Here is a 10,380-nt window from a genome sequence, read left to right as displayed (position 1 = left end):
AACGTCACATCATCAGTTACTGTATTTTTCTCTGGTCATTTACGAATTTGTGAATGGACATGGAGAAAAAGTAGGAGGGTTGGACACAAAAGTGTTTCTGTGTGGAACCGTGACAGTGATCCACTCTGCCGTGGAAGAAAAACAAGCAAGGAGGAGGAGGAATACGGAGTAGAGAGGTGAATGTGCACCCTTTCTGTTTCACAGGCACACACACGCACGCACACACGAACACACACACACACACACACACAGATGAGATTATGCTAAGCCATGCATCTCTGTGTGTAACACCCATCCTGAAAACAAACACAGACATGCGCTGCCCTCGCTGCAGGGCATCACTTACACTTTTAATTAAAAACTAACACTCCAAATAAATTGGGGGCTGGATCCTTTAACCCCTGTCCTGCCCCCACACACACTACTCAAAACAACACACACAAGCAGTCATGCTCTGTGCCGTGTCTTTAGCAAAGCCAGATGTTAGTGTGAGAAATACCAGTCAAGCTTCACTACTTGGTAAAGGTTTTCAAAACAATGTACTAAAAACTGAAATTGTGTGTTTTTGAAGATGACAGTGTTGGCAAAACGATCCCTATTCCCATAGATCTTATAAGGGCAGCAAACAAAAATCTTTAATAAAGAAATGTTTACACTAGGGATGCACTAGGGATTATATATTTTTTTTGGGTCAATACAGACTGTAATAAACATCACACACTGTTTTGCATTGATATCCAAACGCGTGTTTTACTATGCTCAGAAAAGACGTAGCGTTACGGTTTATCGTTATTGGTTATCGACTAAAATGACTTGGAAAATATTGGCAAAAATAGAAGTTTAAGGAAAGTGCGATGTTATTATTATTAGCATTTCCTCCAGCTGAAAAGGTTACACTATTGGTCAAGCCTCGTCACATGATTCAAATTCGCAGTGCCTAGTTCAGCAAACTTGACCTTTGGAAAGCAAAATGGGAATGTTAATCGCAGGAGCTTGTGTTTTTGTAAAAAACATAATTTTATGGAATTTTCGTATTTTATCTTATAAAGATTGTTCATGTTTTTCAAAAAATATGTTCAAAACCTGTCAAATAACAGAAAAAGACTTGAGAAAATATGAAAAACTTAATTTTAAAGATTTGTTTTTATTTTATGGAATGCGTCTGGTGCCACAGCTGTTTCTTTACATTTTCTATACAGTGTTCCACATTCACATAGTGAAAAACGTCAGTGGAACAAAAAGTGTAGTGTGGAATTGCGTGGAATTACTTTTCCAAGTGTTTTGACTAGAAAATTTAAACAGACTTGGGGTTGCTCTTTTCGATGTAATTGACATTTATTTCTGTATTACTTTTCACAACTTTGCATGGTTGCCAGTTTTAAACATCAGATGCAAATGGTGTAATAGAGACAAACCAGTCTAGAAAAAAGGAAACAAGGAAATCATGAAATATATAGAATTCATGGTATTATTGCAAATTTCTTCACAAGATGTATTTGTGCTGATTTGTAACTGACCAACAACCAGGGGCGTCACTAGGCCCTTTTAGGGGGACCCCAAAGAACATTATAGCAACCCAATAAAACCCTTGGAACTACGTACATCTACACAAATTTTAATGTGTGATATGCATACAGAGCCCCTTGTGGGGGTTTTGGGGGCTGCGCCATATCTAGACTATTAGATAATAATATTATAAAGAATTTGAGTTTTTTTAGTGTTGTTTTTGGAGAATTTGAGTGTTCCTCTCCAAAGACCCCTGAAGACCGTAGACATATAGGCACCATTTCATAAATATATAGAGTTTGGGCTCCCTTTGTCCATATTCCTATGTTTCTCTTTCTGTGCATGCAAACTGCTTGAACTCTCTCTCTCTCTCTCTCTCTCTCTCTCTCTCTCTCTCGATCTCTCTCTCTCACCGTTCCTGTAACATTTATTTTAATAGCAGATCTCTTGCCACAGCTTTGATTGTGTTACTGGGGGAGTGTTTGCGTTTGTTTCGTGTGTGTATAGCAGCACAGAGACTCTTATACCAGCTGTTAATCCCTTGACCGTATTAAACACCCACACACGCTCACACAGTCGTGGCCCAACGCCACCTATATGACACTTAAGATTTCAGCAAAATTCATCTCGTGTTTTCAGCAAAATTCATCTCGTGTTTTGTGGCTGGCTCAGTCTGAGTGCTCTCTTAGAATACCACCTTACTTTCCCCTTTTGTATCCAAACATACCGGATCACACATGGTTGCGTGCACTCCTCCGGCCTATTCTGTAAACTGAAATTCAGATGGCATGATAAAGTTGGATTAAGACAGGAGACTATTACTGCATTGACCCTCAAGCTGTGCCAAACAAAACACTGGGGCCTCGTGCAACGTCGCTTCTGCGCTACACTTGTTAATGGCTCATTTATGTTCAATGTTTCAAATCGACTAAAATACCTCAAAACGAAATCTAGCAAACTGCCTACTAGGCATAGTTTTAGGAAAACGTCAGTGCTGTATGGTTAGCTAAGATTTGTGTTCATGTTGGAATTACCGTAATTATGAGTTTCTGATATTTCGTGAAAGTTGAAAAAACCTACTTCCTCATAAAGTAAAAACAAGCCTTGACAGTTTGACACATATTTAGATTTCTGTTGCACAGATTCTTTCTAAGGGCCGTATCATACACTCGGCCCAATGCAGTGCAACGCAAGTCCGACGCAGTTTTCCTTTTTCACGTCCTGCGTCACGTTGTTTAAATAGCAAATGCATTTGCACCCATTTGTGCGCCCATGGGCATGCTGGTCTGAAAAGTGTGTGTTCAGGCACATTGTAGGCACGTTGCTATATTACTTTTACACATCAGCTGGCGCGTCACATTCCGTATCTTATGTGAATGCCGTATAAGAGTATTACACTTCCTTTGTTCTTCATTATTTTAGCATTTAAGCATTGATCAGGAACCTGTGGCTCTTTTCAAAAATCATGTGGCTCGCCAGGTGTCTTACCCTTCACCAACATTTGATCATTATGCGACTGAGACAGAGCTTTCTGACACTGGGCAGTACGTTCCGCTCCAGAGTACCTTGATAGTCTTGATATTTCATTGTGCCCGGCACAGATTCAAGACACCCTGTGCCAGATGCAGCAAAGCAGCCCCAAAACATAACCGAGCCTTCTCCATTCTTTGAAAGATTGATTTTCACATTTCGTATGTGAACATAGAGCTTATGTGACTTGCCAAAGAGCTCCAGTTTTGACTCATCTGTCCAAAGGACATTCTCCCAAAAGGAGTGTGGCTTGTCCATATGAATTTTAGCAAATTCCAGTCTGGCTTTTTTATGTTTTTCTAGGTCCTCCTAGGTCTTCTTCTTCCATGGAGCTCACTTTTGCTCAAAAAGTGAAGGATGGTACGATTAGAAATTGACAACTTCACCTTGGAGTTTAGCTTCTATCTTTTTGGCAGTTACCCCTTTTCAACCATTTGCACTATCCTTCTGTTCAATCTGGGGTCTATCTTCCTCTAGCGGCCGCGCTCAGGGAGGTCGGCTACAATTCTATAAACCTTAAACTTCTAAATAATATTTGCAACTGTTGTCACAGGACAACCAAGCTGCTTGGAGATGGTCTTATAGCCTTAACCTTTCCCGTGCTGGTCTATTATTTTCTTTCTGAGCTCTTCACCTCTATCCTTTGCTTTCTCTGGTCCGTGTTCAGTGTGGGTCACACAATGATACCAAACAGCACAGTGACTACTTTCAGAGTTTAAACAGGCTGAATGACTGTTACAAGATTGAAAACATATGATACTAATTAAAGAAACAAATTCATTTGAAATATGACTATATTCCAATTAATCCAATATTATTATCTTTTCTAAGGGGTACCAACAAATTTGAGCACTTTTGTAAATGAATATTTCAGGTTACCTGACCAATATATGCATACAGTACTATTCTCAAACATCACGACACTAATCAACGGCAAACAACATTTCTATGGTAACCTCTCACGTCGCAGCCCAGATAAGGCTACACAGAGTGTGAGGACTTTAGAAGAGCAAGCGTCATGCTTTTATTGAAAGTTACGATTCTCTGTGGCATATGATACAGAACTCGTTGCGTCGCTGTGTAATCACATGTAAAAAATTTTAAACACACACCGTGCTGCAAAGTATCCGGTGAACAGATGGAAGCAAACTGCGACGCATCAGTGTGGATCACTGGCAGATGATCTAGGGGTGGGGCCAGAGGGGCACTGGCCCCAGTTGAAATCTTATCGGTCCCTGAAGTCCCAGTCCCCTCAGAGGCTCTGTAGCCTTCACCTGATATGCGTTTTGGTCGATCGTATCACAAGTTGACCACGTTAAATACAAGTGAAACTTTTGAGCTTGTCGACTTCCAGAAGAGATGAAAACGCATTCGACCAGATTGTGTTCATGGTGTAGACGCTCATGGGGTTGAAGGCGTTCGAGCAGCCACAAAAGACAGCCTACTTTCTGCACGCTAGTCAGACAGGATTTAAACTTTACCAGCTAAAGACCTTAAAGGTTGGTTTAAAGACAGAAACGTGCAAAGCACAATGATTTCTCACCATTCCAGACTTCTAACACACACTTACACTGTTTGGCATGGCCTCGCGGCTGTCAAAGCATAAATAAAAACCGCCGCGCTCTGCGTTTCCAGTATGTTCATATCCAGTCACGTTCATATGTACTGTAAACTGCATGCTAACAGTAGATCTATCAGTTTCTTCATACACCTGCTTAATAGCGCTAATGTGTTCACTGTCATGGTCCCTTTAACGGTAAATACCTATTTAACACTTTAAAGGAAAAAACGCATATGATGGTTGCTGTCACTTAAATTATCTTTAATGTTAGAAAGCTAGCCAAGCTTAGGGCTACCGCCAGTGCTCAGTAGCCAGTGTGAAAGGCGATCGAGACAGTTGACGGATTTGTGACTTGCTCGATCAACCCACACCTCAGACCTGTCTCTTACTTTTTCATGTCTTCTTGTGCTTCAAGGGACAAATAGGCTACATACAGAAGTATGTAAAAATACCCTATTTGATGAGTATCCTTGAAAACAGTCAGTTAAGTTATGTCATTTTATATATGTTACAGTGAAGAATATGCATTCTGTTTCTGAAAATATTATTTAGCATTTTGATTATTGCATTGTAAATAATTATATTTTTGTAATTATTTTTGTAAAATAATTTTTATTTTGGCTGAATTATCACTGTCCCTTTAAGTATTTGGTTGTTATTTTGCTGTTGATAATTAAGTATTGCTTGATTATAGTAACCATAGTTTTTTGTTTTATTTGTATAACCATAGTAACCTATTTTCTAAATTGTAAATAATCATTGTAAATGGTAAATTTACAATTGTCTCATTCTATTAACTACAGTTGAACATGATATTTGTAATAAAACTATGGTTAAAGTCCCCATGAACTGGAATTTGCAATCGTTTTTACTTCTGCATTTTGACGCATTTCCGAGTGAAACTTAAATGAGAAAAATAGTGGCTGTGGCTTTTGTCTTTTACTGCGATTTGACTAGATGTATATGGAACTGGCAGCAGACTGACAGCTAAAGGGGAAGAGTCAATGGATGCTCCGCATATACATACATCATCTAAGATGGATAGTAGTATAGGACGGAAGTGCATTTTTAGATTTTAACTGACACATGTAAGGACACATGATTTAAAAAAAGAGAATGACCCACATTGATAAACTTTTTACAATAAGTGAATTGAAATGTTTGATTTCACTCAACAAACCGGCAAAAAATATGGTTACTTCAGGTGACACAAGCAACAGTGATGGTTTGCGACAGGAAGAGGGTGTTTCTAGCAACGCTACAAAGTTCTGAATGTTATGCAAATTTACTTTATGCAAATGCTGAGCGACTTTTGGGAGCAACTACCGACGAGATTAAAGCAGTAGCGTCATCCGTCTTTCGTCAGTTACTGCAGTGTTTGTTTTTAACAATTTTTAGAAGAACATGGTCTAACAAACTCAAAGCAAGGGATGGGTGACAAACAGTGACAAAGTCGCTGGCGGTGTGAACAGGGCTTAGGAGTATTGCAACAGCAACTAACAGTTTTTCCCAATATTTGTATGTTTTGTTTATTTTTGTGCATACTAGCATATCTGTTCGGACTCAAAAGTGAACAGTATATGTACAGTATAGTGAAGAGCTACTGTCAATGTAGGGAGTTTCAAATTAGATTGTACACTTCGGTTAGGATGCTCCCTAAGAAGGCAGCTTCCTTTGTAAACAGGTTGGAGAAGAGAGCTGTCTCAGTCCCATGTGTTGCGGTTAGTGTACAGTCTGGGGTCTGGGAATTGCTAATGGGCACTAATGCTGACACGGCCCCCTACGGAGCAGGTGGACTTTACGAGCAACTGTGCTCTGCAGTAAACAGAGCCAGATGCAGCGCACAAAGCAAACACAGCTCATAAAGAAGCGCAGGAAAGGTGTAATTAGTACAGAATGGCGAGTCATGTCCGGCTGAGCGACGTAAAACGCGACAGGAGAGAACGCCGCTCTCACGCAGCCTCGCCCTGGGAAGCGAGAACGCTGCCGAAAAGATCAAATCTCACGATCGTTCGGCTGCACATAAAATAACAGGAGAAAACAGAATTACGACTGACTCTCAAAACAGCTACGATATTACTAGCTTAGCGTCTTGTGTTGTTATGTTTGCAGCACAAGTTTAGCAACAGCAGGTACAGATGGTTGTACTTGTGCTTTAATGACTGTTGGGTATTTAAGGCTAAACGTATGCACTTACTCAACAATGTGCCTTTGAACCATTTGTGAACGAAGCCAAAATATCTGGCGAGAAAGCTTGAGCCAGGGCAGCATTGGTTGTACTCATTGGTTTTGTACAAAATATTCTGTACTGTAGCATTTTGAGGGGAGGGCAAAACTCAGAACGATTTTTGTTCTGAGTTTTCGCAAGTCTCATCGTGTGGAGCTGACGTGCCGCCATGACGTTTGTAGTTTTTCTGTAATTCAGCCTAATCGATATGAATTTGCACGATTTCATTCATACAATTAAGATTTCACCAGCCATGTTAGATTTGGGGGCGGGGTTAGGGGTGGAGCTTCAGCTTTTTTTTAGTATTCATAGGTTTTTGTATGATTCACAACACACAAATTCATACGAATTAGCCACCTTATAAAATAGTTCCTCATAATCCGAATTCCTGTGAGATCAGGTTGCTTTTACGGAAGGTTTAATGGAAATAGATCAAAAAGTTATTAAAGCATATAAAATATTCTTCTTACCCTAACCTAACAAAATATAATTATAAACATAGTTATTTAATAAACATAATAATATCTTTTTTTCAATATTGTTTCGTATTGATAGCATTGCGTTCTTCCATGTGAAAACTGTAAAACATAAAATTAAAACATATTCATGTTTGACTAAAACCTAAAGGCATTAGGGAAATTGGTTCAATCGTATAAGTCATAGAACCTATGACATTTGTGTCCAACAGCCAACATAAATTATATGTAAAACACCTTAAAACATAAATTCCTCTGCCTTAAGGAATGAAAAGATGGAGTCGGGATAAAGGATGAATGTAAAATTGTGGGAATGACCGAAATAAATTCTGATTGGTGGGATTACATGAACATCATCCAAACCTTTGTTTGGACTTCATAAGGATGAATGCGCAGATAAAGATGGTGATGAGTGCACAAAGAAAGAAGATTAAAATGTAAACTTTCCAGATGAATAGAACCTTATTTCAGTCTATTGCCATAGAAATGGGTCTTTTCTTTGGAAAGGGGGCGTAGAGACATCAACCTCCACCCTATAGAACCATATTGAAGAGAACACAGCACATTTTACAGGTCACTGTGCACAGAGGTCTTTATGGGTTGTGTTTCAAACGAAAGCTTCCCTTTCCATCCCTCACTGCACTGTAGGGAAGCAGCATTCGCTGAAAGATCTTCCTTCAGCGGGGCGATGTTCACAAAATTCATGCATCATATTGTTGGGCAGCTGGATGCATAGGCGGACACCAAAGACACTTTTATTTCCTGAAATTATAAAGTAACATGTTTACCATTTTAAGGCTCATAAAATGTTAAGAATCTATTAAAAGAAGTGTAATTTTGTGTACATTTTGTGCCCAGTTTTGACATATATTATGCGTTACAAACATCTAATGTATTGTTTTATAATGTCATCATGCATGTACGAAAAAGTTTCATCCACCTTTATTGTGCTCTTATTATGTAGTGACAATAAAGTGTTTAATTGCACAAAATAACATCAACCGGAGACTCCAAAGTGGATTTGGATTTCGATATTGTCTGAATATAAGCCTTGAATGTTCCTGTAGAAGCTTCGCTTAATTACAAAGCCCCATACACACCCTTTCTCACCATACACACACCCCTGACCTCTGACCCCCTCTCTTCTCTTCAAGAGCTTTGAGGGAATAATGGGTGATGCTTAGAATGAGGAGGAAAAGAGAGGGTTAACTTCATTATAAAGTTCTCTTAAAGCATTATCTACACCCTTACACGGTTCCCCACAACGAGAGGCCGAAAGAAATGGGCGAGCGAATGAATGGGTGAAAGGAACATGAAAGTCCAGCCTTCTGTGTTGTTAACACACACTGTGGCGTATCATACAAGATCTCAGCACCGTATTGCTGTTATTCACGAATACCATAATGGCACTTTACAGAAATAAGATTACCGTTTACCGATTGCTGTTTTAAAGTTTTAGAGGAAAATATTCATTTTTTAAGAAGTATTAGCTAAACTATCATCTAAATTAGGTCATTGGTCTTAGGTTTGACTATGTTTCTTAAGCTTTAAATTGAATTACCTGATAAGTGAGATTTAGTTGTTGTCGGCAATTTTGTAACAACACGGTTTTCCCCTACAAATAATGTAACATTCTTTGAAATTTTGATATTCATTTAAAGTGACAGTACACCCAAAAATGAAATCTCTGTCATAAATTACTCATCCTAAAGTTGTTCCAAACCTGTAACATTTCTTTGTTCTGTTGAACACAAAAACATTATTGACGAATGTAAGCAACTGACATTTCTGGGACATCATTGACTCCCATAGTAGAAAAAATATTTAATATTTTTTATTATGTTAAACACAAAATAAGATATTTTGAAGAATTTAGGAAAACAGTTCTGGGTCACTTTTGATTACAATGTTGTGACAACCCCAGAAATCTCAGTTGCTAAAATTCTTAATTCTTATCTGTTTAACTGAACAAAGCAATTCACAGAGCTTTGATACAACACGAGTATGAGTAATTCATGACCGAATTTTCATTTTTGGGAGTATCCCTTTAATTAAATTCTTCAGCATTAAATAAAGACATTTATAAAATTGAAATTGTAATTGTAATTCAAACCTGTTACATTTGTAATTTAAGACCAACATAAGGTCCCAAGTGACTGTTTTATTTGGAACACAGTTACATGTCATCCATCCATTTTTCCTTTTTTACCTTTAAAGAACTAGGGTGGCTAACATGGGGCAACTGTACAAACAACATCGCGACTTCCATGTTAGGGGAACCACTGCGTATGTAGATAGAAATAGCTCATTTTAAGATAATAAAAACATAACGATTCATTATGTAAAGTCCTCTGAGCACATAGTTATTTATATCATATTGCACTTCTGTCAATAGATTCTCCAAAAAAAGTATTATCAATAGGCAGATATATATCAAATTTCCACTAAGACTTTTACAAGTGCTGAACATCCTTGCACATTTCAAAACTCTATTGAGATGTCTTACATTTTTAAAATGGCAAAAATTGGAAAACATCCATGCAACATTTGTTCTTGACAATGCTGACCTTGATGAATAGTTGGTGGATTAAAAGTGTATGTGCTTTAAAAGGGAGAAGTTGAGATGAAATGTGAGGAGGACTGGAGATCGGCCAGCACAGCCCTCTCTAACATGAGTGTATGTCTGTTTAAAGCAGTTTCAGCAGTGAAAGCATGCTGAGATGACTTGACTCACGCTCAATTCTGCATGAGTCAAACTAACACTGACCAGTCACACAAATGAAATTTATTTAATATCTCAAATGTTTATCTTCGACAGCAATGGGGTGAAATGGATACCAGATGGAGACTTTAGCTTCTCTTTTGCATAATAGGTAATACTTGTTAAGAAAACAACCGGTAATCTCACGTGACCACACAATATATCAAATTGATTTGTCAAGACACAGTCACATTATTTGTGACTATATTTGTCCTATTTCATTTCTCTTGGAGACAAAGTGTGTTTGACATCAGTGAACTCATTTAATAGCAATGACAGAGTAATCTTTGAGTAATGCGATGGTCACTTAGATGCTTTA

This window comes from Barbatula barbatula (genome assembly GCF_947034865.1).
Source record: "Barbatula barbatula genome assembly, chromosome: 10".
Classification (NCBI taxonomy): domain Eukaryota; kingdom Metazoa; phylum Chordata; class Actinopteri; order Cypriniformes; family Nemacheilidae; genus Barbatula; species Barbatula barbatula.
The sequence above is the reverse complement of the archived record's forward strand: the minus strand, read 5'-3'. Positions refer to the sequence as shown.